This window comes from Mastomys coucha, unplaced genomic scaffold (genome assembly GCF_008632895.1).
Source record: "Mastomys coucha isolate ucsf_1 unplaced genomic scaffold, UCSF_Mcou_1 pScaffold4, whole genome shotgun sequence".
Lineage (NCBI taxonomy): Eukaryota > Metazoa > Chordata > Mammalia > Rodentia > Muridae > Mastomys > Mastomys coucha.
Genome location: NW_022196910.1, coordinates 18,719,137 through 18,726,204, shown reverse-complemented (window position 1 = coordinate 18,726,204; position 7,068 = coordinate 18,719,137).

Here is a 7,068-nt window from a genome sequence, read left to right as displayed (position 1 = left end):
CAGTCCATAGTTCACTTCATACTGGATGGGGGTGTGGCCAGTCCATAGTTCACTTCATACTGGATGGGGGTGTGGCCAGTCCATAGTTCACTTCTTACTGAATGGGGGTGGGGCCAGTCCATAGTTCACTTCATACAGAATGGGGGATGGGTGTGGGACCAGTCCATAGTTCACTTCATATTGGATGGGGGTGGGACCAGTCCATAGTTCACTTCATATTGGATGGGTGTGGGGCCAGTCCATAGTTCACTTCATACTGGATGGGGGTGGGGCCAGTCCATAGTTCACTTCATACAGAATGGGGGATGGGGGTGGGACCAGTCCATAGTTCACTTCATACTGGATGGGTTAGTAGGTGGTAGGACCTAGTAGATGGATATATATTAGATTTGTTGTTTTTTAGATTTATTTTATATATTAGAATGTTTTGCTTGCATGTAGACTTGTGAATTACATTTGTTCCTGGTGCCCTCAGAGATCAGAAGAGGGTGTCCTGAAACTGCAGTAAAGAATGCTTGTAAGGTGCTATGTGGGTGCTGGGAATTGAGCCCAGGTCCTCTGCAAAAAAACAAAAAAACAACCCCCCCCACACACACACATATGCTCTTAGCCACTGAACCTTCTCCTGCCCCCTGAGGGCATATGTTGTCCCTGCTGATTTCCTGTCTCTCTCTGCTTCTTGGCCTCCATGAGGTGAGAGTGTTCCTCCACCATGCATTTCTGTGATAATGTTTCTGCCTTGTCACACGCCTAAGGAGAGATGGAGCCAGCTAGTTGCAGAGAGAAGTCTCTGAAAGTGTGAGGCAACACGAATCTTTCAAGTCCTAAGCTGATTTGCTCAGATATAAGGTCAAGGTGACAGCAAATGACTAATGTTGTGTTTCATACAGGGACAAGCAGCCAAGGTGCATATTTAACATACCAAATCGGACCTGGCCTGGCCTCCAGGTTCTCCCAGCTGTTACAGGACTTGTTCTCAGTCCCACCTGTTACAGGACTTGGCTGGTGTACCTACTGTCTACCCTGAACTTCCCAGCCCAGGGCTGCGTTCCCTCCCTCCCTCCCTCTTTCTCTTCCTCTCTCCCTCCCTCCCTCCCTCCCTCCTTCCCTCCCAGCCCAGGGCTGCAGTTCTCTCCCTCCCTCCCTCCTTTCTTCCCTCCCTCCCTCCTTCCCTTTCTTCCCTCTCCCTTTCCCCCTTCCCCAGCTCTGCACTTGTGTACTTTCTTTTTCTTCCCTCTGTCTCCCTCTTCATGATGACTCCACTGATTGCCTCCTGCATGGTCAGTGAACTTGCTGCTCCCAGTGAACCTGCCTTTATACTTCAATTTGACTTGAATTGGTTCATTTCATAGGAGAATGCCTATCAACTTTTCACACACACATATATATAATTTTCTTTATTTTTTGGTTTTTCGAGACAGGGTTTCTCTGTGTAGCCCCTGGCTATCCTGGAACTCTCTCCATAGGCCAGGCTGACCTTAAACTCAGGTTAAAGGCATGCACCACCAGTACCCAGAGTATATAATTTTTGTAATGTTTAAAAATGTGTGTCTGTATGGATTTGTGCATGTGAGTACTTACCTACAGAGATCAGAAGAGAACACCAGGTCCCTGTGACTTGGAGTAGCAGGCAATTGTAAGCTGCCAGATACAGATGATGGGAACTGAACTCCAGTCCTCTGAAAGAGGGCTGTTCTTAACTGCCCAGCCATCCCTACAATCTGTGAATAGTTAGTTATTTTATTTATTATTATTATTGTTGTTATGTGTGCTCCTACCTGACATGGAGGGCACAGAGAAATCAGAGAGCAACTCTGTGGAATCAGTGGGCAGCACACACTCTGAGCCATCCCTCCAGGTTGCTTGATTCTCTTGATACAGGCTATGTAGCCTAGGCTGGCCTTGAACTCACAATCAATCAGCCTTCCAGGTGTGATTGCAAACATGTAAAAGTGTGCCACCATTCCCTTCCAGACACAGGGTTTCAGGGTTTCACTATGTAGCTCTGGCTGTCCTGGAACTCAATATGTAGATCAGACTGGCCTCTAACTCCACTAGCTTCTATTTCCCCACTGCTGAGATGAAAGGCATGAAGCACCCCCCCACCCCACCCCGCTCTGTGTGTGTGTGTGTGTGTGTTGGTTGATTGGTTTTATTTGAGGCAGGGTCTCTCTTTGTATAGCTTTGGCTATCCTAGAACTCATTCTGTAGATCAGGCTGGTCTTGAACTCACAGAGATCCGTGCCTCTGCCTCCCAAGTGCTGCAGAGATGTACACCACCATCACCTAGCACATATTTTCAAATAAATGCCAACGTTTTTATGACTGTGCAGCATGTCCTCATATGGCTATGTCAAAATGTTTTTGTTACAGTTTAAATCTGGGAAGTCCCTCACAGGCTAGTTGTGGGGCTTGGGCCTGTCTGTGGTGACTCTCTGAAGGCTCTGAAGACTGTGGGAGATGGAACATGGTGGCAGAAATAAGCCCTTAGAGGAGAGTAAATGTAATATCCTTAAATTTGCAACCAATCTTATGTAAAACAGTTTTTAAAAAGTCAGGTGCAAGTTCATGGTATGAGAAAGACAGTTATCCAAATATTTGAAAAAAAAATGGGAATGGAAATCTGGTTAAATGGTATGCATGAACCTCAATTTAACCAACACCAACAGAAAATAAGCAAGAAAAGTTTTGTGACAAAATAATTGCACCAGATCTTTCTTCTTTAAACCTTTCCATTGACTAAAATATTCTTTCTACTGATTCTCAAGGCTTTAGGCATCACTTGTATTTTAAGACTTTCTTAAATTTCAACATAAAAATATGATTTTTTTTTTTTTTACTATTTTAGGCAATAAGACACTAAGTCTTTTGTTAAATCAAGGTCTCACTATGTAGCTCTAACTGGCATCAAAGTTGCTATCCTCCTGCCTTAGGCTTCTCAGTGCTGGAATTATAGGTGACCATACACAAATGTGTTGAAGTTTTAATTTGGAAAGAATACTACAACTTAGGTGAGCAAAAGGCCGAGTGGTTAACAATTGGGATCCTGAAATAGAGAGACTGAGAGGGCAGCAATTATTGATGAAGCTTGGAGTCTAACTTCTGAAGCAATGAAGCTGAATACAGGGGCAGGCTGGTGGTAAGACGCAGTCAGGGTGCTACTGAGATCATCCATACTGACTTCGCACAGACTAATTGGAAGCTCAAAAGGAAACTTAAAACCAGGAGCTCCCAGTCTCTGAAAGAGGACCCTGGTCTCCAGAACAAGTTCCAGAACATCCAGGGCTTTAAAGAGAAACCATGTCTTTAAAAACTGGATGGATGGACGGAGAAAGGGAGGGAGGGAAGGAAGGAGGGAGGGAAAGAAGGAAAACAAGACAGGGATGGGGTGGGCAGTGGTGGTATTAGCCTTTAGTCCCAGCACTCAGGAAGCAAGTGGATCTCTGTGAGTTCTAGGCCAGCTTCGTCTTTAAATCGAGTTCCAGGACAGCCAGGGTTGAACATGTTTTTAGGAGCAAGTTTGAAATCTGTAATTAGAAACAGATTTACTAGCCTAACCTCCTGCCCTTACCTTAATACATATGAGGGATAAATATTCTCTACTTTGGAATTCTACAACAGAGTTAAAAACAAAACTTACTTTTATTACTAAGTTCTGGAAGCATCCCCATGGGCATCTCCAATTATCATTTGGTGAGAAAAGTCTAGAAAAGCAAAATTTTTGATAGCTGAAGACAATAATCATGTCTCCTGAGAAATTTAGTTTCTCCAAGAATCTCCCTATTGATAGTGTCTAGGGAATTTTTTTTTAAGTTGGGGGAAGAAACCCAACAGACAAAGTGAAGTTTTTGCTTAGGGAACAATTTTAGGCATCCACAGTGCAATTTGTAGTGAATCAGAGCTTGAGTGTTGGACATGCTACTGGGTTTAAAACCACCTCCGGGGCTGGAGAGATGGCTCAGTGATAAAGAGCAGTGTGCATTTCATTTCTAGGATCTAAATTCGTTTCCCAGCATACACATCAAGCTGTTCACAATTGCTTGTGACCAGTTTCAGGAGATTCTAGCACCCCTGTGCTCTTCAAGAACCTGTGTGCATACCCACACATCAAGAAAACACACACGGCCAGGCGGTGGTGGTCCACGCCTTTAATCTCAGCACTTGGGAGGCAGAGGCTGGCGGATTTCTGAGTTCAAGGCCAGCCTGGTCTACAGAGTGAATTCCAGGATACGCAGAGCTATACAGAGAAACCCTGTCTCAAAAAAACAAAATAAGAATGAGACTAAAGGTTGTGGAGGTGGCACCTTTAATCCTAGCCCCTAGGAAGCATACAGTGGTTTACAGAATGAGTTCCAGGACAGGCAAGGCTATACAGAGAAACCCTATCTCAAAAAATATAAAAATAAACTAAATTTAAAAAATCAGATTCAAAAGGTGAAATCCCATATATGGGTTTTTGGTCTTTGTGTGTAGAAGGATGGTGGAAAAATAGAATGTGATTTTGTCTCTAAGGGTTAAACTCCCTGGACATTTTCTGGACATATCAGAGTTTGATATCTCCTTCTCCAGAGATCTGCTCCATCCACCTAGCTACCCAGGCAGTCTTACCCAACAGGACAGCAGTTAGTCTCAACTCTACTGTGCACTCCATCTTTAGTCAAACTAGCCCTGGACTGAGCCATTTCAGAACAGCAATGTTTGTTTCCTAAAGTACAAGCACACCACAGTCAAATTCTTCAATTACAAAGATTGCAGGATCATTTGCTAATTCAAAGACCATAAAATAAACCTGTTGATTGTGTGGTCTGGCAGAAAGAAGAAAGTTCTGGACTTTATAAGTTCTATGTAAGTTCTCCAGTTGTAATTTTAGACTTTTACTGGAAAAAATAACTAAGATACACTTCACATTGGGACAATCCCATATGGATGTATTGGGGTTAATAGTCTGCAATATCAGGGTTTTGATGATTAGCTCAATTCTACAGAAAAATAAAACACTTCTCTGTGTACACAGTAAATCTGGGAGTGGGGAGAAGGGTCTTTACAAGGTAGAAAAAATTATTAGAAAACCTGTTAGAACACTATTTTTAGTTCACACTACTGAGTTTAACAATACTGTTGCTTAAACACGTGAATACTGAGGATTTTCTGGTTTTGTTTTGTCTTCAGACAGGGTTTCTCTGTGTAGTCGTGTGGCTATCCTGGAACTCATTCTGTAAACCAGGCTGGGCTGCCTCTGCCTCCTGGGTGCTGGGTTCAATGTAGTGCCATCAATATCCCAGGACCTACAATGCTGAGTTTTTTAAAAGAGGAATTAATACAATAAATTCCTTCTAGGAAAATAATCTGTAATTAAAATAATGTTGTCAGGCAGTGGTGGCACACATCTGTGATCTGTGCACTCAGGAGGAGGCAGACAGATCTGAATTCAAGGCCGGTCTGGTATGCGTAGTGAACTCTAGGACAGTCAGGACTAGAGAGACCCTGTCTTGAAAACACAAAATTTATAGGTCCATTTTTTTCTTTTTCTTTTTTGGTTTTTCGAGACAGGGTTTCTCTGTGTAGCCCTGGCTATCCTGGAACTCACTCTGTAGACCAGGCTGGCCTCGAACTCAGAAATCCACCTGCCTCTGCCTCTATAGGTCCATTTTTACTGAAGGTTATTCTCAATTTCTTCCAATTTAACCATGTAGAAATAGGTAAGCATTGTTTTTCTGTTCATATTTTTAATTTTGTTCATGCTTAAAATGTAAAGCTTTTTGTAGAACATAATCTAGAGCTTAGACACTGAGGAAATGATTAAGATACTCTGAATCGCTGGGCCGTAGTGGCGCACGCCTTTAATCCCAGCACTTGGGAGGCAGAGGCAGGCAGACTTCTGAGTTCGAGGCCTATCTACAGAGTTAAGTTCCAGGACAGCCAGGGCTATACAGAGAGACCCTGTCTCGAAAAACCAAAAAAAAAAAAAAAAAAGATACTCTGAATCTGAGGTCAGCTACTTCCTCTCCTGAGAAGTATCCTGAAACATTTCCTGTGTGGGTATACATTTACATTGTTCAAAAGCGTATATACATTGAAACATTATACATGTTTTCATTAGCATTTATTAACTAGACGTCTTATTGCAACTTTTTTCATATATAAATGCTGATGATGTTCGACCATATAAACATTTGTGGTCAGTATTGCGTTCTAGAAAACAGAACTGTGGCATATTTGAAACTCCATCAAGTTCTAACTTAAATCAATAGCATGAGTTTTACAGGGTTCCTGGCTCCCTGTAAAACTGAAAATTTAGTATGTATGCATCACTACAGGCATATAAAGTTGACTATTAAGGAGTTTCTGTATGTTGCGTTTCATTTTGTTCCATTACCAAACATTAGCTTTGAAGAAGTTATGGGGAGATCCTTGGTGTCTGGGGGGGTGGTGCGAGTCTTAACCTAGACGACTTAACAAAAATACAAAAACGGGATTGTTTTAAGCCCCAAGGAACTATTGAAACCAATGCCTTTGGTAATAGGGTAAGAAGCAAATGGGAGACTTTAAAATGCAATTTTGTAACAAACTGAAGCCGTATGGAAACCTTCAGTTCTGGAAGTCTGGCTTTCCCTAGATCCCAGACAAAAGAAGCGTTTGTGAACCGAGGGGATTTAAGACTTCCTGCGCTCCCGGATTCACAGCCTGCCTGGTCTCCACGCTTCCCCTTGAGGGCCAGCATTCGGGGGAAGGCCAAGCTACCGCCATTCTTCGGAGGGCTCGGTGTCCCGGGAGGGAGCCAGGCCCGGGGCAAAGGGTCCTCGAGAGCTGGCGCAGAACTCCGCCCGTCCGAAGGCGACCGAGGCCGGTACGCGAGGCATCTTCGGTGCAGGGGGCAGGAGAGGAAACTGAGCGCAAAACCAGTACCGCCCATCCCTTATCAGCGTCCGAGGGGAAGGGTGGAGAGCGGAGGAAACAGCGGGCCCCGCGCCCGAGCTCCCGCCCGAGCGCCTTTTAAACTGCGTTTCTGCACCTCTCGCCCTGCGCCGCGGCGGCTGGAACCCGCGCGAGCCGCCCAGCCAATCCGCG